Below are 26309 nucleotides of genomic sequence, written 5' to 3'. Positions count from 1 at the left end.
TGAATACATATTTCGAGGAAGCTTGTCTCGCTTTATTTTTGGTACATTCAAAAGCTGGATGTTTCTATGAAATTAAACAGACTTATGGAAAGTTATTTAAGCGTGTGGTGAAATCTCTTAACTTATCGAGATGAAACAAAGTGCAGATGGAGCCGCGTTATCTCTTTAACACCTTTCCGAAATATGCATGTGTATAAATTCAACTAAGTACTTGTGGATAGGTGTGTAGAAAGTAACAAAATTAAAAATATAAAGATTTTGGTGAACTTAGAGAAACTAAACAATTTATAAAAGATGGTATGGGTACCATCTTCTATAATTGGCTAGTTCCTACAGAAATTATGCTGTCTGAAAATGTAAATTATACGCTTTATCGTGCCTAACCAGCAATCAAGATGTCAATAATAACTGTGGTCGCATAAATAAAATGAAAAGTAAATAAATCATCTTGCTACTCCGATTACATTCCTGTGAAGATAAGACACTCTGTCGAACTTACTAATAAAAAATTACACAATGCTGTTTAGAACACTTAGTTTAAGTATAAGCTATTTATTTAAACAGTGTTTAATTTTTTGGTAAAGTATTTTTATAATCAGTAAGAGTGTAACAATAATATCTAATATCATATAGCAGCTGGCGGACCTACCAGTTGAAAAGTGATTATCGCACATATTAGTCGCCCATGCAAATTCGAGGAATTCGTTTATTTCACCCCTTGTATCCTATAGTGAAGTTCAATGGGTACGCTGCAGAAGGAAGTTGATTCCATAATTTCTTGCACCTGGGAGAAATAATTATAGGAGAAGATACCCGGCATTCAGATGGTGAGGATGAATTTGTTAGTGTTGCGTGCGACGCGGTCATAAAATAATGAAGGTGGTTCATAAAACTTTGTCGCAGTCTCGTAATTTTCCACTAATTATAAGATTCTCGAGTTTATCGACAGTTATGTAGGACAAGACAGTCTATTTCTGTCGCTTCCTGCACTGGCGTCTCGACGACATATCTCATTGATATTGTCTAGTCATTACTTGTAAATTATGTGTAATTTAATGACATACTATCAACAAGGTATGATATGTATCACTTTAGATCAGATTTCTTATAAATTGTAAATAATATGTTAATAGGCACAATATTACATCCTTGTCTTGCTTCTGTAGGTTGACCAATAAAAAAGCAATGCTCTATCTACTTAACTTGGAAATTATCTTAACAATAATTTTATCTAGTTCTTATTGGCTACCGCCTGGCACCACAGGGATCGTTGGCTTACGCTATTAGAACAGAATGGAAAGGCTTTTTATTCAAATAAAGTCTTAAAGTTCCAAGCAATAATCAGTAAAGAATCTTCTATCGTGTATTTACCTAATTAGACTATAACAAGCTATCTATTATTAGGTATATACATTATACATATATAGTATTGCCGTCGTTCGAGCTAAATCCCTACGCCACACAAGAAAGCGCTAGCTGGATGTCATGAGCGCAGACCTGAGAGTCAACAGACTCAATAAACCAATAAACCGTATGGTCAAGACCGGGTAAAGTGGGCGGCATAAAAAAATTGCAAAAGAATTTTCACAATTTTTAGTGCCCCACTGTACTATAATATGCTATGCCCAGTTAAAACGCTACTGTTTACTAAGCTATTACACTGATCGCAAGCAATTTGCTCTTATCCATTGTGGAGTTCTGTTCTCCATCTCCGAAGATATTCATCAGATCTTCACCAAATTTATATGGGACCACCTGCACAGTATACCCTTTCAAACAAAAGAAAATATTTCCAAATCGGTCCAGGGGTCTTTGAGTAATTGGGGAACATACATAAAAAAAAAGATTCCGACGAATTGAGAACCTCCTCCTTTTTTGGAAGTCGGTTAAAAATGTAGGAAAGCGGACCCCATCTAGGTGGGACAAGTAAGTCGAAGAAGAAGAAGCCAGACTATTACAAGTTAAAGTTGCTGACACGCGATTGTATGCGTGGTAAATATAAAACAGACAACGTAATTAAATGAACCGTTATCTGTTCAAGTAAATAATTCTTAGAAGTGACTCGTAAAACAAACAGGAGCAAAGCAAGCGTTTCATGGTTGTGGATTTTGTTTACACCCGATATAATTTACTTTCGGAGCAACAAAAAACTTAGTGACTCTATGCTACCTACTATCTTATATTCAAAAGCTGATAACGTTATGGGTATAAGAAAGACAGAAAAAATAATGACTATAATGAAATGACCATTTTATATTTTATTTAGATTTCAGATCTTAGCAACGATTGAATGTGGTTGTAGTTGTCCTCTAATATTACGTAGAACTAATAATTACATGCGGTATTACATAAACATGCGATTGTGAGTTTTAGATTATCTCTTTAAGTGGTATATCTCGAGTATATCCGGAGCCTTCTTTGACTACAAACCATTTGTTTTAATACTGAAAGCTACTGCTCACTAGTAGATGAACAATACATCAATATTCTGGTTGCAAACAACGATTGCACAGATCATTCGAAGTAAGCCAAGCGTTGAATGTTTAACAAACAAAACAAATTTTAGACAACGGACAAAAATTTTAAACCAACACTTAACGGATTGGAAAATCGTGAATAGAATGCGTGAAGGTAAAATGAAAAAACAAGTCATTTAACGCCTACTGAAGCAACTTTCCCTAAGCAAATCTCCGTTACACAATAAAATTTGGTGAAAGCAAGAATCGATAAAAAAATGCAAAAAAGGAAAAAGCAATTCTGAAGTCAGCTCGACACCATTTTAAAACAAAAAGTTAAACCAAACACTTCAGCAGTAAGAACTATCAATAACATCATTAGAAATAGTAGAAAAGACTAAGACAAATTCAATCTAAAAGCCATTTTGCGGTTAAGTATTCATTTTTGCTTCAAAAAGAGCCAAAAACGTAAACTCCGCAACAAAGCCTGCCAAGTGTACTACAGTGTCGAGGAATTCCGCACAGCTGTCCATATATGATGAGAGGTATCGGTGACATAAGCGCTAAGTGGGCGCATGATCTACACCCACTGTTTCCGTCGTGGAGGCGGATTACCACCTGATTGTGAAGTTATATTTGCATCTCGCACAAGTAACAACCAGGTGACATACAAAATAGGTACAATAGATACAGAAGATCCAGGAATAGACCATTTAAAAAAACCACTGCAAGTAAGATGAGCACACACAATTAGAGCTGTGATGACAAGTTAAACAAGTGTAAATTAAGAATTTATAACACCCCCGACAAGTGAAGGTTACAGTAACTAGAAAAGAGCTGATAACATTCAAACGGCTGAACCGATTTTTTTGGATTATAGCTAAGAACACTCTCGATCAAGTCACCTTGCAAACAAAAAAATCTAAATGAAAATCGATAATTTGTTTAGGAGCTACGATGCCGCAGACAGATACGCAGATACACACGTCAAACTTATAACACCCCTCTTTTTGGATCGGCGGTTAAAAATCTCTAAATAAGTCAAATAAAGCTATTCTGAAAAGAAACTGAACAACTTATGATATTACTAGCCGATGCCCGCGACTTCGCCCGCGTGGATTTAGGTTTTTCGAAATCCCGTGGGCACTCTTTGATTTTCCGGGACAAAAGTAGCCTATGTGCTAATCCAGGATATTATCTATCTTCATTTCAAATTTCAGCCAAATCCGTCCAATAGTTTTTGCGTGAAGGAGTAACAAACATACACACACACACACACACACTTACAAACTTTCGCCTTTTAAATATTAGTGTGATGTGATGTAAGAAGACTGGCTGCAACCTGTGAGGTAAGAAATGAACGTTTTCTATACATATATCTTAGTTTTTAATAACATAAAAACAAAAACTGTAGTTAAGATAGATAATAATAATATAATGACGACATAATTATGCATCCATTTGAACGTTTATATGAACATTTGCATTAGTCATTGTTTCATTTAGATAAAGTGACCTTTAACCCGTTCTCGACTATTATTATCAGTTGTGTCGTCAATGCAACCACGCCAGGATGGACGATTTGTATTGCCTTATATGGTTAATTCAATAATCCATTTACCTTTAACTATAGTATGACGCCATGCTTAAACTGGTTTTATTTGTTCTATAATATAAATATATATAATATGTGTGATATGATCGGCTGAATTCATTTATTTCTAGGAATGTGCTTGATTAGTTTCAGACCAATCACTTACGACAGTTTAAAATATGTTTATACTACAGGTTAGTAGGTATATTGCAAACCAAAGTTCATGACATTAAAGCAATACGGGGTCAAAGGTTTTAGTCCTGTATAATGATAGCTTTGTCACGAGGAATTACTCGACTAATAAACTTCAAAAGAGTTATATAAATTGATATTTTACAGATATGCAGTTGGTTAAACTGCTAACAACTAACGCTAAGATCAAAGACGGGAGATCTAGGGCACGCGGGATGCTCATTAGGAAATGACAAACGGAGCATATATACTCATTATAATGTTAAATATAAAACAATAAAGGAAAAGCAGGAGATTTGATAATCTTATGTGTATTAATACGTTTCAATCAGTTATCCTGTTCGATGGACCACAATTTAATAAACTTTAAGAAGTGAAGTAACAAATTGATTACTTTAGAAGCTTACTTTAGTTTCTTCGTTGCGCAAATAATTTCAAACGACGTGGGCTTTACTCATTTATCAGCCCTAAGAAATCTTTATGTTAACACCTACATGGCTATTAAAGTAAAATAACACTTAAATTATATGATCTATCCTTTTAATAATGAAAGAGTAAAAGGCACTGACGAACTACTTAGTATAGTGCGTTTCTTCGGATAGTAGGTACTAGGTACCTATGGCGTTATGTTGGCTCCCCTGTCTGTTGGGTGGTCATTGGCACCATATTGGCATGAGAAGACGCAGATTTTGTTTATTTTCATTTGATTTTCATTTCATTCATTCAGGAAAATCAAATGAAAATAAACAAAATCTGCGTCTTCTTATGCAAATATCGTTCCAATGAATTGAACAGACAGGGGAGCCAACATAACGCCATAGGTACTATTCGATGAAACGCACTATAACTTTATACATCCTATAACAAAAATGTTTTGTAACTATAATAATAATTATTACAAGTTTTTAAATATGAGATGAAAATGATGATAAGGTAATAATAATAAACGTTTCCAATGAGCAAAACCATCAACGCGGTGTTTCGTAATGTCCCATTGCGCGTCATGGTACAATCGGGACACGTGGACGTGTGTTGAAACGGAAAAATAAAATTATTTTCGTCACCTGTTGCTAATAACAGGAAACCAGTTTAAAAAACATAGAATGAGGTAAGTGTTTAGCATTTAAATTTTATTATAATCACTAGCGTTTCAAAATAATTTCGTTTTTCTATTCATTCTCATTTTCATTTAGAGTATTACTTAGAGTACAGTTGTATGGATAGAGCAGCGAGAGCAAAAGTTACTACAGAAGTATCCATTTACATGAATAATGTAGCAAGGAAAAAAAAACTCGTTTTGAGACAATATGAATCGAATAACATACCTACCTACTTTTATACTGTAACTGGTGGTCATAACTGGATTTTAAAATCAAATTGTTCATCATTTGTCTATATTAACACTAAGTAAAGAAGAAGAGAGAGGGAAAGGGTAGAGAAAAATAATGAGTCTTAGTGAAAGGCCAGCTGACACATGTCATAGTATGCGAAGTCACAGACATCCGTTGTAGTTGTGCTACTTAAAAATAAATCTGAATCATCAAAACCGCCCACTAAGAGTTAATTAAAGGGACGTAATGGCCATTCATTAAGTCACTACAGCTGCTACATGGATTCCATGGTAATTTAAAACCGTATGGATCATATTAGATTATTTAATAATTCAATCTTGGCCTGATTTAGGCTTTTAATGAGCTTACTCGTTGATTTAAAGTTGTGTTCTTGTTGCAATTACCAAGACTGATTTTAAAAAGAATAATTTTCAATAGCGAAGATTAGTAAGCATGATCTTAAAGTACCAAATATGTTGCAATGATGTTTTTGGCTGCTAGTAACAGCTTACCTTTACCTGAAACAAAAAATAAAGCAATTAAATAAAATTACTCACTAAAACTGAAAAAAATATTTCAAAACTATAGATAAGTATAACGTAAGATAAATCGAATGTTTGCTTCTGATTACAAGTGTAAAAATTTATAACACTCCCGACAAGTGAAGGTTACAGTAACTAGAAAAGAGCTAATAACTTTCAAACGGCTGAACCGATTTTCTTCGATTATAGCTAAGAACACTCGATCAAGCCACCTTTCAAACAAAAAAAAACTAATTAAAAATCGGTTCATTGGTTTAGGAGCTACGATGCTACAGACAGATACACAGATACACGTCAAACTTATAACATCCCTCTTTTTGGGTCGGGGGTTAAAAAGAAACCGACTACTAAAATCACATTTTGGTCTAGTTTAGTATGGCTCAGTTGACACCATTATCATAATAGTAGGTACTGGTACTGTTAGGCACCCACTCCCGAAAAATCTAGTGGGCGAATAGTGAAAGTGGTCGGTCCCATGGAATTCATCGCCCATTCATACCTAACTACAACAATAGTAAACTGATTGTAATTGCATTGCATTAATTAATTAGAATAAGCACAACATTTTACAAACATTTCTTAAAATCAAACTAAATAAAATCATTTATTCAAAGTCGATACCATTGTACCGACCGTCCGTCCGATTGTAGGACCGCATTGTCCTTGCATGGTCAGAATTGTTAGATTTGTAAGATGATATTATAGTGGTGATAATTAAGTACGTAAACTTAAAACTAAAGCTACGAAGGTTATGAACGCGCCCAGTTCTCAGAAGAGCCCACAACAGATAATAGAAGATAGAATAGATATTCTTCAAGTAGTTTTGAATTCATCCTAGAATATATTATGTAAACAATTCTTATTTATGAACTTCTTTTCGAAATATCTATCTATGAGATCACAAAAAACTTCGATATCACATTTGGCTTAGTAACTGCGTTCCTTTGAACACAAATTAAACACTGTCTATACTGTGCTGCAATTAACAATTTTGGAGCAATTATCAATTGAGGCGAGATATTCCGAAGCCATCAATTAGAGTGTTCTGGTTAAAATTGTACATTGTATAGCTATACCTACCTCAAATCTATTACCCAGGATTCGTATGCAAAAACAAACATCTTGGGCACTATAAAAAAATTTCAAAAGAAAAATAAAACCGACTTCAAATTTGCTCTTATCTATTGAGGAGTTCTGTTCTCCATCTCCAAAGATATTCATCAGATCTTCACCATATTTATATGGGACCACCTGCACAGTATACCCTTTCAAACAAAAAAAAAATTCCAAATCGGTCAGGGGTCAGAGTAATCGGGGAACATACATAAAAAAAAAAGATCCCGACGAATTGAGAACCTCCTCCTTTTTTGGAAGTCGGTTAAAAAGGAGGAGGAGGAGTCGGTATTTTAAGTTGAATGACCTTTATCTATACATATAAATTCGCCTATCACATCTCAGTTGAATATGAAACAAGAAAATCTCGGTTGTGTAAATGTTTGCCAGATAAAACGATTGGCTAAGTAAGAGAAAAAGTTGCGTAGCGAAATAGTTTGTACTGTGATAATGACTATCTTATCTTTTTAGCTCCTTACATAACGTCTAATATGTCGATATGAATAAAGCTTGAGAGGCAAATATTTTCAATTGAGAAAGTAACCGTAACTTGAAATCTGGAGATGAGTTTAAAATTTGAAAGATAGCCTGCAAATACTATGAATTTGTATTACTATTTCTTCATGTTACGAAGGTAAATCAGAAAAGATGATGTAAGATGATAAGTGTAGGTTTTTTATTGAGTGAAAGACTTGCGCTTGAAGAAAATCATGCTTAAAAAAGTAATCATGAAGTTTAGGTTGGAGAGCACTTGCCTACAAGATGTCTATTCACTCTTGCTTTGACGGTATTTAGTTTATACGTGGTAGAGCAAATTAAACAACATTTCAGAACGGCACAGCAAGTGCAAATGGCAAGATCGTTTAACTATGTAGGAGTAGAGACTGTCATCATCCACTTAGCAAGTTTGCCGATCGCCATCTTGTGCAATCAAGTCGTTAACCTATGACTGACACCCGTTACAAAGTGCTCCTAAAAATGCCGAGAGCGAAGAAAGTTATTCGATTTCTTTTTTCGATAGCACGCTTTAAAGGAGAAAAAATAGCTTTGCATGCGATCAGCGAAATCTTGTCAGCAACTGTGTCTCCAGACAATTCGACAATACATTCCACCCATGTATATGTACATATTTAATTTGATCGGTTGGGATGTGATCTAATTTCTTTACTAATTAGGTATGTCCCTACTGTGAACTATGCTTTCGATTTATCATAACCAGGAAGATAGATCATTTTAAAGAGTAGTGATATCCTTAAGCAGCTAGCTACAACCGGATCATGTAATTCAGCACTAGGTCTATTTGTTATCATTGGTTGAATCCACCTACGCGTCTGCCCATTGAACTGCTAAAAATATAATAGTAATCAGTCGGATTCATTCAGATAAGTCTTGTGATAAGAGCAATATGTAACATAATAAGTGAGAGAATTCACAAACGAATCAATGGAATGTACGCACATACTGACGTCATGAGCTCATTAATATGGTAACCAGCTGATGGTACAGCTGCTATTGTCATTCGTTGGGCTCACAGACTAATTATAAATGCTAAGGATTCAAACGCTAATGAACTTATTTAAGTACCTACCTAATCCTGAACGGATGTGAAATGTTGAATATATAATGCGTGAGATATTTTAATCTCCTTGTTCATTTTTTGAAGTGAAACTACCATTTAGATTTTCAAATGCCAATGAACAATTAAAATGTACTAGAGCCAGTGTCACACGTTTAGAACGCAACTACTGAGACGAAAGAGGTAATGGACCAGCTTTCTCCATCCTAAAGAGAGAGGTCAGTTAAAAAAAAAGAGCTTTCTTGCTTTCTCGTTTTAAAATAATAGGAATTGTAAACACTAAACATCCATTTTCAGTAATGAGTACTATCTAATGAGAAAAGCGAGTATGGTGCGAGAAAGCACCGCGCTTGAATCAGATTATTATGGAAGGGAATCTGATGGGACGTGAGAACGCTTTATAAGATGTAACACGCTAACCTGGAAAAAGGAATGTCAGATTTATACCATAGAAGCGACCGCCCGCGGCTTCGCTCCTGTGGATATTTTGAAAAAGCCATCGTTTCTTACCTATATTATAAAGGAAATCTCTACGATCAGCTTTTTAAGTCCAAGAGTTTGGGCTGGGCGTTAGTGAGTCAGTCAGTGAGTCAGAAATTTTCTTTTTAACCCCCGACCCAAAAAGAGGGGTGTTATAAGTTTGACGTGTGTATCTGTGTATCTGTGTGTCTGTGTATCTGTGTATCTGTCTGTGGCATCGTAGCGCCTAGAAATCTACTCGTATTATAAAATGTGCATTACGTTTTCAATCTTTATGTCGATGAAACATTTTACTGTATGTGACGCATAAACAGTGTAAAGGTTACAGGCATGAGCCAAAACCAGATTCACAGAGGACCGTGACCCAGATAACGTGTTTGTTAAGACGAATCAAGCAACACGATGTTCTTATGGCTCGGCCCCATTATCACGATTCGGCAAATGATTTGTGATATCGCGAATTGTATGACCGGTAATCGTGTTATTCCGCACATTCGCGCTAACCCGAATAGTTGGCTAGGTTGTTAGCTTTCCTAAAAATTCCGCAAGGATTCTTTGTTCTCCTGGGATATTATATCTAATACTGCACAGGAAGGACAATTCGCTGTTGCAGAATGTCGAGTATGCCGGACGGATGATTTGCCAAACTTATTCAAAGATTCGCAAAACACCAAACAGTATCCCGAATAGTGTCAGTTGATTTGTCGAATGTCGAACAATTGCCCAAACTCGAATCATTTGCCAAATCGAGATAATGGAGCCGTATCATTAAGGAAACTATATTTATACGAATGTCAACAACTTCACTTGATAAAGGACATCGGTTAATACTTCGTACAGTACCACAGCCATAAAATCTCTAAATAACACTGTGTTTATATTATTTTAATGATCTTTTAATCCCTGTCATACCCACCAAAAGGCGTATGGTCAATGTCACTGTATTGGTTGAGTGTAACTTTTTAAGTACTTCATAAATAGAGACGCCATAACGTCACTGAGGTTATATAAACAAGTGTAAATTAAAAATTTTCAACACCCCCGACCAGTGAAGGTTACAGTAACTAGAAAAGAGCTGATAACTTTCAAACGGCTGAACAGATTTTCTTGGACTATTCCGCGCCTACAATCCGAGTTTTCCAAAACATCATTTTCATATAAATAATTATGTGTATCTAGGCAACGTCCATCTTGACAGCTTGACATTTGTCAATTGACACTTGAATATTATGAACCTAACGGTTATCTAACCTTCTTTTCTAAAAGAAAACTAGAAAAGAGCTGATAACTTTTAAACGGCTGAACCAATTTTCTTGGATTATAGCTAAGAACACTCTCGATCAAGCCACCTTTCAAACAAAAAAAACTAAATTAAAATCGGTTCATTCGTTTAGGCGCTACGATGCCACAGACAGATACACAGATACACAGACACACAGATACACACGTCAAACTTATAACACCCCTCTTTTTGGGTCGGGGGTTAGTAAAATTAAAAGGCGTACTGAATCTGTTTTCAGTTGAAACTAAATGATGCCCGCAACTTTGTTTGTGTAGGTTTAAAGGCTCTTTAAAAATCTCGTGAAGACTTTATTTTACGGGATAAAATTTAGCTTACGTGAACGTCAGTAGTGTTTACGGGATGCAAGCTATGTTTGCGCCAAATATCACCAAAATAGTTAAACGGATTAGCCGAGAAAAGGTAATAGAAGACAAGCAGACAGATAGGCACACTTTTGCATTTTATAACATTAGTATAGATTAATATTGTATTCACTAAGATGAACATCATGGCGGTCTCAGACAAGTACAAAGTAGTTTGAGATTGCCCTGCACATTATGATAGTAAAGATAGATCGGGAATATGAAGTAGAGATACGAGTATGAATACACTCAAGGCTAGTTATTACCAGGAAGTTGCTCAGAGCGGGAAGGGCTTGATTAGCGAGTCCAAGATCGACTTACTTCTTGACCAAGAGCCATTGGTCTGACTGGTATAGCTAATAGCTATGGATGTGGCATGGATGTGGCTAACTTGACGTAGTAGACGTTTTACCATGTTGAAAAATCTCGAAAATCATGAATTTATTGACAGAACCAAATACCAAAGAATTAGGCTATAAATCTATGAGGTAGGTGTTATAGCTGTAAAGTCGTTTGTAATGGATAATTTCTCTTGAAATTACATCACACGCACAGCACACAACAAATTTAAATTTAAGATTTATAGTTAGACCGTTATAGGTTTTGTTACGGTTTTTGGTCATGGAGGTAACAAAGCCTCCCAGAAGCATGGGAAAGGTGTGGGCGCTTTTACGAATTATGAGTTTCCCCATCGCATTTATAGTTTAACCATGATTGATGGGACTGCATCCGCTTTCGCTGAAAGGCTTTTTGGTTTATTAACTTTCATGACCCAAAATTTTATACCAGCGTTCTAGATCACCACGATCAATGGTTTTAAAACTTTCTATTAGTTATTATTACAAATGATAAGAACAAATTCATTCGCTCGGGATTTCATATTTCTAAGACTTGTTGAACCGATAGTTAGTAAAATTAATGGTTGTAGAAAGATATCTTTATCGCCAACTAATGATGGTATAAAACTAATTCAAGTTATTTGAAAAAATTCTACATAGCAGCTGTATGGCGCGATCTTGAACTTTTTTAGTTTTTACTTCGTTTTTTGGCAGGGTTTGTGGAGTTTATTAATTTAATTTCGATTTTCGACAGTATACTAATTTTGAGGTGACGAATGCTATAAATCGGCGCCATGTTTACGCGGGCGCCACGAATGCGCGGACGCAGCGCGCGTGCTCCGGGCGGATACGGGGAATATAAATAGCAACTTGTCTATTTTCGTCGGGACACAACGCCCAGAACGAGCCATGTGCCACGGGGTACGTCTGGACTCATGGGTGTTCCTACTTGTTGAAATTGATCAAATTCTAATCCAGTGACTCACATGATCTAGTACTAATCTTTGATATAAAACATGATCTAGTTCCATCCATGATGTGCTCTAGCTTTTTGTAAGTATTTACGCTCACTGTACCAGATTTTATTGAGCAGTTAGTGATGTTCTCGTTACCGAATTACGGCCTCAGCAGCCAATCTCCATTGAACTTGGAGTCTCATCATGGAAAATCAGTCTCATTTTAGTTGAATTGTAAAAAACTAATTTCCAAACTATTATTGAAGGTAGTACAAGCGATGTTTAAAATACTGCCAAATGATAATGATATAATTACCCATATTATAAATGCGAAAGTGTGTTTGTTTGTTGGCTTGTTGGTTTGTCTTTCAATCACGTCGCAATGGAGCAACGGATTGACGTGATTTTTGCATGGGTATACCCAGGCAAAAAATCACGTCGACTTATAAGGGCTTTAATCAGGGATCAGGGACGTAATCAAGACTTGAACTATAGTTAAAGTCTTGGAGAGTGACATATCAAGACTTGAACTATAGTTAAAGTCTTGGAGAGTGACATAGGCTATGTTTTATTCCAGAAAATTAAAGAGTTCCCATGGGATCTTTTTTAAAAATCCATTCGGACTTAGTCGCCGGCATCAGCTAGTCATATTATAATTGTTTTAATAACTTTAATAGCTGGTAAATGATGATTGGATCTAAACAACTCTGCGTTGCACTGAGTACCGTTTATATGTCGCTTGTCTACAATACGCAGTGACTAGAGCGAGGTCAGGGGCTAACGTTTGTGTTTACAAATATTTATCTCACCACTTACCACCACCCGAACATTTCGCGTGGGAACACAATATTACGCTCATGACGAATCATAAAGCCCTTATCTTGTACGATATAAAGCTGATATTAATAAACATCAAATCTGAGAATGGACGGACTCAGTAAAAATTTCCCAGACCAAAATTTTAACACTTTAATGTGACTTCAAAATATGATAAATATGTCTGTTTCTATAAGTGGTGATAGCCCAGTGGTTAAGACGTCAGCCTGATATTCGGGTTATCCCAGGATCGATCTTGGGCACGCATTTCTAACTTTTTGGAGTTAGAGGTGAAGGAAAATATCACGAAAAAACCTGCATGCCTGAGAGTTCTCCATTCTCCATGATGTTCTCAAAGGTGTGTAAACTGTACCTAAAGTCTTCCAAACCGCACTTGGCCAGCGTGCTGAACCACGGCCTAACTCTTCTCATTCTGAGAGGAGCTCCGTAGTGAGCCAGCGATTGTTAAATTCCATAGAAATGCGTTTCTTTGCTTACTTGATGCAACTAGAATTTGAAAAGATAAAATTTCGTGTAGGTAGGCTGCAAGGATTGGGCTATGTGCCAAGTAGTGTGATATTGTAAGACACCTTGGCGAAAATAGGCCATTATTCTAGCCTACTTTTTAGATGTATCTCTTATTAGTCTAATAATGTTGAGGCTTGAAATACATAACTGCCTATTATTATAATTATTACTATTTGCCTATATTATTGCCATTTTCATACCTACACTAAGATCTTCCACGTATTAATGCGCCTTACTCACAACTTTGAACGGGAAGCTGGAAGAAATCTCTATTTAGAGATAAGCATTTCCACTTAATTTCTTATCACTTTGTGTAACTATAATTTTGGTATATGAAAAAAAAATATCTTTCTGATGAAATGGGTATCCTGTTGATTGTTTCTAAACATCTCAGTATGATCTTTCTTTGTAAAGCCAAGTGTCTAATTTCGCCTATTATGATGAATTTACGAGTTGCGACACAACAATGCGGGTGGCCATGTAATAGGGTTAACTGGTTAAACCCGATTCAATTTCGTGAATATAACCCTATCTCGAATCATTATGAGAGTGACTTGCACTCGCCGACTATTTAATAAATGCACGAGGTTGGGGCGGCGCTCAATGAAAGTATTATAAGTGGAGGTTGCCTCATAGCGTATGCGCACAATACATTAAGAATAAATTCAAGACTTTATTGTAATAGTGACCTAAGTCAAAATGCAGTTAAACTACTTCAGACAGCTCTTAGGACTCTAAGGGCGTCTTCAAAGTCGCAAATTGCCGCGCGACTGCAGCGCTGCATTGTAAATCCATACAAATGCAAACGCACGACTGCAGCGATACACTCGCTCTGCGGCCCCGCATCAGTCGAATCATCGATCAAAATTATATGGATTGCAATTTGCAACCACGTTGCCTCCGCGCGGCACTTTGCTGCAAATTTGAAGGCGCTCTCAGACATAACAATATGTGATTGTGACACAATTTAAGAAATAAACTTTTTCTTTCTATCTCTTTTTTGCAAAAAATATTCTCTATCACAACAACCTATTAATTTTCTAATTTTTGCAATTTATAAATGGCATTGTTATGTGTTACATTTATATTCAAATTATTACTAAAAACATCAATATCCCGCCCTGAACACAAAATTAAATTTCTACTGAACAATCTAGCAAGAATTCAAATCTCAATCAAATTCAAATGTTTCACGAAAACATTTTGATTTTGACTTGTAGGAGTTAGGCCAGTTTGACCCAGACTGTATCAATTATGATTATGATATCTGATTTTTAGGCGCGTCATTCAATGCCTTGAATCTTGATTTGATTTATAAATTGTATAAATATTACGAAACTGTAAAGCATTATTAAAACTCCCACTTTAGTATCTATCTCTCTTTTAAACAGCAACTGCTGAAACTCGGTAAGAAGTTTTTTTTTTCAAAAGGGCATAGATTCAAGCGACACGAGGGACTAAAGGCTATACACAATTCAAACGAGTAGATGGCGATGAAGTTAAAGATATAACATTCAAGTCCAGAAAACAAGAGACTAAAAATGATGCTGGATAAAGAAGAAATATTTGATTTCATTTGATTCAAATCAAATCAAATTATTTTTTATTCAATTAAACTTTTACAAGTACTTTTGAATTGTCAAATTCATCTACCATTCTGGTTCGGAATGCCTTTGCCGATTCATTTTTAAATTGAATTGCATTTTTTTCCAAGTACAACGAAAAAAAATTACTTATTTGGTTACTGATCTAAGATGTATGAGAAATCGCAAAATCCTACAACTAATAGATTCAAAAGTAAGTACTTAACCAAATTTTGAAGATGTTATTCATAAACCTCAATATATATTGTAAACATTTCTTATTCACAAGCTGAAATAGAAAAACAGTATTAACTTGTAATTCATCAACGACCAATCATGAAAGAAGGAAACCGATAAATCGGGCAACCGAGGAAAACGATTTCGAAAGCACCATCATGTTATAAATAAACCTAAATAAATTCCAAATTCCAGGCATTCCTTGAGCCATACAGCTGAAAAAGAAAAGCAGGTCTGACGACTTTTAATAACGTGACATGAGGACGCAGGAGTGAAGTATTCGAATATTTTCAGAGCATTGACCTGAACAACGACCCCCCTACTCGAGACGGTTTCCTTGCGGATTATACAGGGGAACCGGATTTAATGGCTAAATTTGGAACAAAAGTGTTTGAGGATCACATCTACCACATAGTATAAACAGACATCGAGTCCCATTGAGTGTATTATTTTCTATCGAGGTATTGAGTTTACAAGTATGGGCTGCGAGGATAGGTATACGGTATATACTATTTGAAAGGCTATAGAAACAAAAGTGTTTGCGGAAGGAGGAGGCTCTTTCACTGAATATAAATAGACATTAAATCCTATTGAATGAATTCGTTCCTATTGAATTCAAGTAAAGTTTGGAACTAAAAGCATATGCTGTTATATTGAAAACTTAAATTAAAGGGAAAGGGAAAGAAACTCGGAATTCCATAGATACTCATAAGGTCAGCTCTTATCAATTCTCAATAAGACAATAAATGCTTCGTAAGAACTTGGGAGACAAAGCAAAGTATTCAAAATTAAAAAATCTACGACACAAGCATCTGTTACAAGAATGAAGAGAGATGTGTTGACTCACATTCCATGAGCCATTGCAAGTATGACTGGCGATAAGTATATCCTGCAGCATTTCGCGCAAGCAGATGCGTTCCATGTGCTCTGCAAAATAAACAATAGCAAGAATCCGAGCGTAATCGAAAACTAAAGACAACATAATAATATACAAGTGTAAATTAAAAATTTATAACAAACCCGACAAGTGAAGGTTACAGTAACTAGAAAAGAGCTGATAACTTTCAAACGGCTGAACCGATTTTCTTAGATTATAGCTGAGAACACTCTCGATCAAGCCACCTTTCAAACAAAAAACACTAAATTAAAATATATTCCATAGGAGCTACGATGCCATAGACAGATACACAGATACACACGACAAACTTATAACACCCCTCTTTTTGGGTTGGGTGTTAACAAACGAGATATAATATACTTATAATATATATTTTTTTAACGTACAATCATAATGGAATACAAACATTTATAGTATTAGACAACTAGAAATCTATACACGCTGTACACTAGTGTAAACTACAGTTGGCTGACTTACATAATATACGAGGTAGATTACAAGAATTAATACCGTCATTACATTCAACCGACACTTGTGATAAGATAATGACCACAATAACGAGCCGTTTAAAAAGGAAGTCTTTAAGAAAACGAGTGTTAAAAGAAAAACACTCATTTATTGTGGAACGAAGGATTCGTGGGCAAACAATTGCGCTTAATGGATCGGTAAATAAAAGGAGCGGCGATACAACGAACCTTGACCTACTGAAGTTCAGAAAACACCCGTTTTATTATGACAACAGTAATGGATGATTTAAAAGGCCACACACATTAGTTGTTATGAGAATTTCGCATGTCGTGCTTAGAATAATTTATTTGAACATGCAAAAATGTGGGACATATTATTTTATTATTATTAACAATAACATTAGTCTTCAAACAAATATTGGGGACTCTACCGACATGTTTTAAAGGTGAAGGAAAACACTGCACCGTGAGGAAAAACCGGCATACTTGAAAGTTTTTCCTAATATTCTCAAAGGTGTGTGAAGTCTGCTAACCCACACTTGGCTGTCGTGGTAGGCTTTTACCATTCTCATTGTGACAATGAACAGGCGATGGTTTAAACAAAGAAATTGATCTTGCCCTGATATAAGAATTAGTCCCAAATATACATTAAGGTTCTGTTTAGCAATTTACTCATAGCTAAATACTAATAGCATCTCAATTTTCTTGACCAAATGTTAAGGGGAAAATATATTTTTGCCAAATTCAACAAAGCCTTTAATATTTTGGCAATAAAGTAGAATCATAAAATCGTAAGTGATAGTATCTTTTTACAACGCTGTAAAGCTAAACATACTGGTATTACATGCCCTAGCCGCTGTTATAAATACGATAAAATAAAATCCTGTATCTACTGAGAGATGTTTTTTAAGGTTCCGTACCTCAAAAGGAAAAACGGAACCGGAAATATAGGATCATTTTGTTGTCTGTCTGTCCGTCAGTCGTATCTGTCAAGAAACCCTATAGGGTACTTCCCGTTGACCTAGAATCATGAAATTTGGCAGGTAGGTAGGTCTTACAGCACAAGTAAAGGAATAAATCTGGAAAACGTGAGTTTGTGGTTACAGCACAGAAAAAAAATGTGTTTTAATTTTCAAAGTAAGATAACTATACCAAGTGGGGTATCATATGAAAGGGCTTTCTTTGCACATTCTAAAAAAGAATTTACATTATTTTTAAGCATAATAGTTTTTCATTTATCGTGCAAAATGTCGGAAACATACCCGAGTACGGAACCCTCGGTGCGCGAGTCTGACTCGCACTTGGCCGGTTCTTTTGCCAAAGGCTGTAAAGACCGCTTACCATTTGTAAATTGTCTATAACTATATTTATTTTCACTTTTTATTTATGTTCTATATCTTACGCCATTTTACTGATGTTTACTGAATATATTGAAACGTGCTAAGCTGGTATCAATGAGTAATTGGCAGCTATTCAAATACTTCGTGCGTAAATGTGTTAGAATAGTTCTCATTGTGTTTCTAGGGTAACAGTGGTTCGACCACGCCATCGGTTGTGCTCATGATGAATCTACCTATAATAATCGATCGGTTTATTTTACAAATTGTTCACACAGTAAATCTGGCCCTGCTTCTACTTTTTCCCTGGGTTTCTTTTGTTTGTTGGTTTATCATCATTTTGTAATTTTATTTTAAATTCAAATTGCTTTTTTCCCTAAACCTTGAATATTTTTCTGAGGTATCTTTTAAAGGCAAAGTAATTTAATCAAATAGTGTACAATTTTACACTTTTGGACTGTCATTGTTAAATTTGTAAGATAATGATGTACCTATGGTGATAATTGATTAATCTTAATAATTTAATAATCCCAAGTTCAGATCTGTACGAGCATTATTAATGATCTAATGCTTTCTTATTATGTTATATCTTTGTCGTTAAATCTATTTCAGTGTAAATTGGAATCTAAAACTAGTTTAGTCCCAACGGAATGAAATTAGAATTCACGATTGATTTAATCTTAATTCATTTGAATAGAAGAACCAAATAAGTAGGTATATGTTTATTTAATTACTGTACGCGTACCACAGTTAAATGCTTGGAATCAATATTATGGAATGTAGGCGCCAAAGTGTAAAACCAGCATAACTACACCGAATGAAATCAGCCGATTAGGTATTTAAATAGGAAATTGTAACGCGACCCAACCAGTTCAAAATTTATTGGCACGATTTAAGATTTACAACAGTGCCTATGTACTCGTATAGTGGTGGTAACTACTGTTCTTACTATTCCGAATATTAAATCTTAAAAATAGCTACAGACCCATTAATAATTTTATTCATGTCATATTTTGCTACTTTTATTTTCTGTAGTTAATGATTCTTTGTTCTTCTTCTACAACGAAAACGTGTTTGGAATTTACAATCCTCGTAGCTCATAGTCTTAGTTTTCAATAAATCAAATAATTTGTATCAGTCATGATTAGCATGGCTAATGCATATTTAAAATAAAAAAAATTAAATTGATATCACCTCATAAAAATATTAAGTAAGCATCTAACTAGGTACCAATTACTGTAGTTATGAACGATTCAAAAACATTTCTAAAAGGATGTTGGAATAAAATAATTTTAAGTCTAAGTTCATAAGACTAGATTTACTATCAACACTTACTAAAATTTTAAAAGAAAGGTTAATAATGACACAGAATATTTTTATCGAGTTGGTCACATACGCCTTTTTGTCCCGTCTATTGCTAGGTCGCCGATAAATAAGTAATTACATAAAACCGTTGCGACAAAAAATACATTTCAACACAGCCGTAAAATTAATTCGACCTTCTTGAATCAGAGCAGAGTCAATTTTAGAAGGTCTAGCTTTTTAGCTCAATTAATAATTAATTGAGGAGGCAATAAATACTCACGCCTGAACAGATAATATGAGACTTCCTGTTCTTCAGTTATTTATGATGTTTAAAATAAATATTTCAAGATTACCTTTCTTAATTTTCAAACCAATAAAAATGGCAATGATAACAATGTTTTTATTCTTTTATTTTGTTTCCATTCTTAAAATATAATATCATCATCATGATCATCTCAACCCATTGCCAGCCCACTACTGAGAACGGTTCTCCTCTAAGGAAGGGAAGGGTTTACGTCAAAATTTACCACGCCCCGCGGTGACCGAGTGCGTAAAATTACATACTATGCATTTAAAATATGGCATAAAATTTTGATATTCAAAGCTATTAAACAAGAGGATCATATGTTTTAGTGTAGCGTACGAAATAGCCCAGTAATTTGGGCGTCAAAAAGGGGCTTATCTGGAAAGTTTTCAGAATGTTATGCAAATTGGTGGTTTTATAGATTTCGATGTGCTCTTTCCGAATTTTTATTTTGCCACCTCGTACCTTTGCCGCTCGCGCCGCCATCTTGGAAAAATGGCGCCCAAAAACAGTTTTTTCACGATAACTTCTTTCCCATTCATTTTACGACAAAAATTGCTATGTAACAATTAAACTAGAGACAATTTCCTACAATTTGTGTAGTCACCTTTTTTTGTAGACTCAATAGTTTCAGTGTACGAGCGCCACAAAGCCCACTCCAACACTCGTTTTGGCTAAATAACTCATTTCCACACCACCATGTGGTAGAGTGAGTGGCGTGATTTTTTTTTTATGGTATCTCCAGGAGACGGTAGTCACCTTCAATTTAAGCCATCACTTCGTTCAGAGAATACTAACACTCTTCAGAATTCTGCTCGAGATAAGAGTAAATATACTGCATTGCAGTTTCGATCTCATGTGAATATGGACCTTTTTTTTGGGTTTCGAACCCAAAGGATGCCAACGGGACCTTATTACTAAGTCTCCGCTGTCATCCGTCCGTCCGTTTGTCTGTCAGCGGGCTGTATCTCGTGAACCGTAATAGATAGAGAGTTGAAATTTTCACAAAATGTGTATTTTTATTGCCGTTATAACAACAAATAATAAAAATTTCAAAATGGCTGACATGAAAACAAAACAAAAAAGTAATGTTATTTCTTGTTTGATGGTACGGAACCCTTCGTGTGCGAGTTGGGCTTGCACTTGACCCATTTTTTTATTTTTTTAGTTTGTAGTGCGTGGTAAAATTTTTCATGCACGAATTGCGATATTGTGTATTGACTGCGACCACATTATAAACATGCTCGAGACGCCGAAAAATCGGTCAAGTGCGAGTCCAACTCACATAGGAAGGGTTCCGTACCATAATACAAGAAATAATACTCTTTTTTATTTTTTTTTCATGACGGCCATTTTGAAATTTTTATTATTTGTTATTATAACGGCAATAAAAATACACACTCTGTGAAAATTTCAACTTTCTACCTATTATGGTTCATGAGATACAGCACGCTTACAGACAGACGGACAGACGGACAAGCAAACGGATGACAGCGGAGGCTTAGTAATAAGGTCCCATGGGCATCTTTTGGGTTTAAAACCCAAAAAAAAGGCTCATATGCACGTGAGATCGAAACTGCGATGCAGTATATTTACTCTTATCTCGAGCAGAATTCTGAAGAGTGTTAGTATTCTCTGGTCGAACTGATGGCTAAAATTGAAGGTGACTACCGGCTCCTTGAGATACCATAAAAAAAAATCACGCCACTCACTCTACCACATGGTGGGGTGGAAATGAGTTATTTAGCCAAAATGAGTGTTGGAGTGGGCTTTGTGGCGCTCGTACGCTGAAACTATTGAGTCTACAAAAAAAGATGACTACATAAATTGCAGGAAATTGTCTCTAGTTTAATTGTTACATAGCCATTTTTAACGTAAAATGAGTGGGAAAGAAGTTATCGTGAAAAAACTGTTTTTGGGCGCCATTTTTCCAAGATGGCGGCGCGAGCGGCGAAGGTACGAGGTGGCAAAATAAAAATTCGGAAAGAGCACATCGAAATCTATAAAACCACCAATTTGCATAACATTCTGAAAACTTTCCATCTCATATTACAGAATTACTGGACTAAAAGTGTAGCCAATCAATAAATAGCTACCTACTTTACTCAAAATAAGTGACGCTTCTGTCAACTACAAATAACTCTAAATTAGGTAAGTATAGCTTGTTGTTCTGGCTATACTCGCTTACATCATTTACGTTACTGATATTTTTTTTCGTATAAATAACATCATCACCGCGACGAGGTTATGAACGTCGACTCTTATGGTACAGTGACGTCATCGGTGGAGGTAAAACCGGTCGCAATCATGCATGACCGCTACAGTCACTCGCCATCCTGAATCATCCGGCGTAGTTCGCGGTTATCGATTCGCATACACTCCACGAATCACGTTCCACAACTTTATAGCTTACTAGTGAGTAGCGATCCGGCCGTCTTTGCACGGGTAGCTTATTACAATTTCGTAGGGATCCCTAATTTTCTTGCAAAAAATGGTCTACGTCATTCAGGAATAATGCATTTTTGTACTGGTGAAAGAATTTTCAAAATCGGTTCAGTAGTTCCAGAGATTACTTCCTACAAACAAACTTACAAACTTTACCTCTTCATAATATTAAAGCAGGTATAGATACATAGTTGTACGAGTAGTAAGTGATTCCCTATCAATATAATTGTGAATATTGTATGTTACGTACAGTATGTTTTTCGCCTCTCCTCAACTCTTGACATCCCAAGCATCATCAATTTGATGATGATGGTGACATAAAAGAAGGATTCCAAGAAATGCCTATTAGAAAACTAAGTAACGTAACTAAAGAAAGACAAATTAATGTCTTACTTGCCAACAGATAGTGGCATCGAGTCTGTTGTCTTTCTCTAAACTATAAAAGAGTATCTGCATCTTCTTCTTTTTAATATTTCTAAAAAAGGACGGAAAATGAATTTTAAATTTAAAGACTCTGTGCAATTTTAGTGCACTCTACAACAAGTGTAAATTAAAAATTTTCAACACCCCCGACAAATCATTTTCAAATAAATAATTATGTATATCTAGGCAACGTCCATCTTGACAGCTTGACATTTGTCAATTGACACTTGAATATTATGAACCTAAGGGTTATCTAACCTTCTTTTCTACAAGAAAACTAGAAAATAGCTGATAACTTTTAAACGGTTGAACCTATTTTTTTGGATTATAGCTAAGAACACTCTCGATCAAGCCACCTTTCAAACAAAAAAAAGTAAATTAAAATCGGTTCATTCGTTTAGGCGCTACGATGCCACAGACAGATACACAGATACACAGATACACACGTCAAACTTATAACACCCCTCTTTTTGGGTCGGGGGTTAAAAAGCAATAGACTGGCACCAGAGCTTTGACAGTTTTTCTTATTACATTGATATGAAAAAGATGCAAATACCCAAAAATTTAGTTGTGCTCCTTATTACCTACTACCAGTACCTATATTATTAAAAAAACATGGCTACAGTTCTAAAATAGTCAAGAATAGGTAATACCACGTTTCATTGTGTGGATAAACAAAGTGTAGGAGTGCGTGTGCTGTATTTGCATAACAGGAAAAACGGTTAGCGATGTTTAGTTCGCTGTAATGTAAATTCGAAAACATGCAAAGCCTAAATCAGATTTCTATAAATATTTTGAGACGAGTCCTCATTGACTCATTTAGCTAGAAAAACAACTAAAGTTATAAGCTATATTTCAAAAATTAAAAACACTCATATACGTACATACATTATACATACATACATATATACATACATACATGCATAGACTGCTAAAATCATAACCCTTCCTTTTGACTTTGCCGCAGTCGGGTAAAAATTGAATTCTACGTAAGCAAAGTGAACTAGTCATTACATTAATAAAGATGGTATTCAACGAAGCTACCTACTTCCATAACTGGTTATAAAGAATTCTTTAATATCTCGGATAAACAAAGTACTAGGAAAACATATTATTATAGTTATTATTGCAGATGCCTAGATGTAGCACATTCCATTAAATACAGCGGAGAACAGAAATAGCATCAGCGACCGCAATCTATCATGAGCAGTTACTAGTTATAGATACTAATGCTTATCTCTAATGGAACATCTCAATTTATAACTTATTACTTGACGAGTAATTAATGGAACATAGGAGACAAAAATAATTAACCATCAACAACCAGATCTATTTTATAAGAATATCGAAGATTTACAATTTGTAAAAAAGGATAAGAGTATTGTTTAAGATTCAATACGCGATGCAGATTTGTGGTGATATCTGTTAAGTAATTTATGCGTGTTTAAGTAATTTAAATTGCAAATAGAAAACATATACAGTGGAGTACAAAGCAAAACAATCAAACAAATAATGAACTCTTTTAGACTGCTATTTCAATGCTAATGTTTTAGAAGAATTACATTGAGCAATTACTTAGTACCCTATTCAAATGATAACAGGCGGGGTTAACACTTTTCACTCACAAGTAATTTAATGTTAGGATTTGGGAACCTAACGAAGTTATGAGTGAAGTTAGCAGGGTTCTCAAAAATGCGCCTCATAGCACTTGACTAGGGTTAATTAGGACAATAATTAAAAGGGCAAACAGTTAATCCTGCTAAATGGCGATGAACCAGAATACAAAATGGTACAGAAGCTTGACACCATTAAAATACGCGTTAGTTGAACAAAGCACGCATTGTAAGAGTTCAGAGATAAGTTGTAGGTACATTGTGCACAAAATGAAACATTTGCGCATAAGAAGCAATTAGCTTGTGTTGAAAGGAAAGAGGGAAGGAATGCGCGCGACCGTTAGCGTCCGGCAGTAAGCCCTAGTTGGTGACACTCCACCAGAACAACGTCTTGATAAACTTCGATTGCTTTAGTCTTTTCAATATGATTCAGATTTTTTACGTTCGCTCTGTTTGATTAGATTCACATCCAGCAGGGGGCGATTGCAGATCTTATACATATGTAGAAGTTAACAACTTATTAGTACTTAAGTTAGATTTTTGAAAAGTGCTGGTGTGTTTTCGGTAGGAAGGTTATTTTAAACCAGTTCTATGTAGATTCATCCGACTGTTCAAAATTAGGTACTGTAAAAGTGTTTTGAGTAAAAAACTAGTAGTTACTTAAAGAGTAGTTACTTTTCTTGTCTCTCACTAGTAGCAGTGTAGTCTGCCATGAATCTTTCAGGTTAGGTACCTACTGATTTCCAGTCTAGATCTAGGCTACATCATTACCATGTGGTAGTTAACCACGAAATCGTCAACTACAACTATCAAAAAATTAAGAAACTAAGCCCTAATTCGCACGATCGTTACAAAAGCATTGCGTTAAAAGCCGGCGTTGCGCTGAAAAAACAAATTGCTCGTTAAGAAAGCGTTGACGTGTGAACAGATACTTGAGCATGCATTTGTTCTATTTGAACGCTTTTTTAAAGGACGTTAAAAAAGCTCTCGTGCGAATGAGGCCTAAGGGGTTCGACAGGACATTGTTACTTATAATAATATTTAGTAAATACAATTTAACCATTTATCGAATAGCCCTGACAATGGACTTAGTCATGAAGTTTGTAGCGTGCAATGCGGGCGATATCGGGCTGAGTGGTGTCAAAAAGGTTTTATAGTAAAGTGGTGTAATGTACATTATCGCACATTTTCAGATAGCTTAACATACCCTTCTCTATTGACGCATGTCCGATTATAGCGAAAGCTTTCTGGTATAATTGCGGCGAATGGAAATTACCCAGACAAGTCCATGTAAAGCCTAAATCAGAATTCTCGTAAATAAAGGCTCAATGCCTTGCTGCTTTATGCCTACAATGGCGCTGCGTTTCCATTTCAGTCAAATGTCACCGAAATGGGTAATACAAGTTGTGTATATCTCGAGTTTACCTAAAGTGAACCACAATAATGAATAAATTAACCATGAAATACATATTCACCATACGACCTCGCTTTGAATCGCTTGAATATAATTCTTTGAAGGCACAAAACTTTTGGAGTTAAGCTATATTTTTATGAACTAATTGACATATTGTACAACAACATATTGTTTGACGAAACAGTTCATAAAAATCTGGCATCGAAGACGTAGCAGCAAGGAAGAATTTGAAGATGAGTTAAATTAACCAGTCAGGAATGTTCTGATGTACCCATAGGTAATCCTTTTTATCTGTGTAGCGGTAACGAGTCTCACGATGGTGGCGATCACAATAAATCGGCAACAATCGACGTGACTTATGGATCTGCCTATCCATACCCAAAAAGAAAAAGAAGATATGCGAAGCTGCAAGTTTACTAGTTATACTGGTCTAGTAGATAAATATGTCATACGGGCCAAAATTATAGCCAAGTCAACGTCCTGTACCAATTAGGTACCTCAGCAGCATTGAGGAACAATGAGCGGATGATAACGCCTTATCTACGCCCGCTGGCGGGGCAGAGGCGCCGGAAACATGCGACAACATGGCGGCTTCTCGGTACTCGCGTGTACGCAGCGTAAACCATCAATTACTTGAAGACGTCCTCGCAAAATATTATCAGTACGTACCCTTAGAACTTTGCACTAGGTACTCGACAAATATGGTTTTCGTGGATT

General features: G+C 35.5%; 1 protein-coding gene across 2 annotated transcripts in view; it reads right to left on the bottom strand.

The window, feature by feature from the left end:
* Positions 1 to 26309, bottom strand: part of LOC123875228 (unc-112-related protein-like) — a 48533-nt gene that overhangs the window by 16158 nt on the left and 6066 nt on the right. The window lies entirely within an intron of this gene.

The sequence above is a fragment of the Maniola jurtina genome, chromosome 19 (assembly GCF_905333055.1).
Source record: "Maniola jurtina chromosome 19, ilManJurt1.1, whole genome shotgun sequence".
Lineage (NCBI taxonomy): Eukaryota > Metazoa > Arthropoda > Insecta > Lepidoptera > Nymphalidae > Maniola > Maniola jurtina.
The sequence above is the reverse complement of the archived record's forward strand: the minus strand, read 5'-3'. Positions and strand labels throughout refer to the sequence as shown.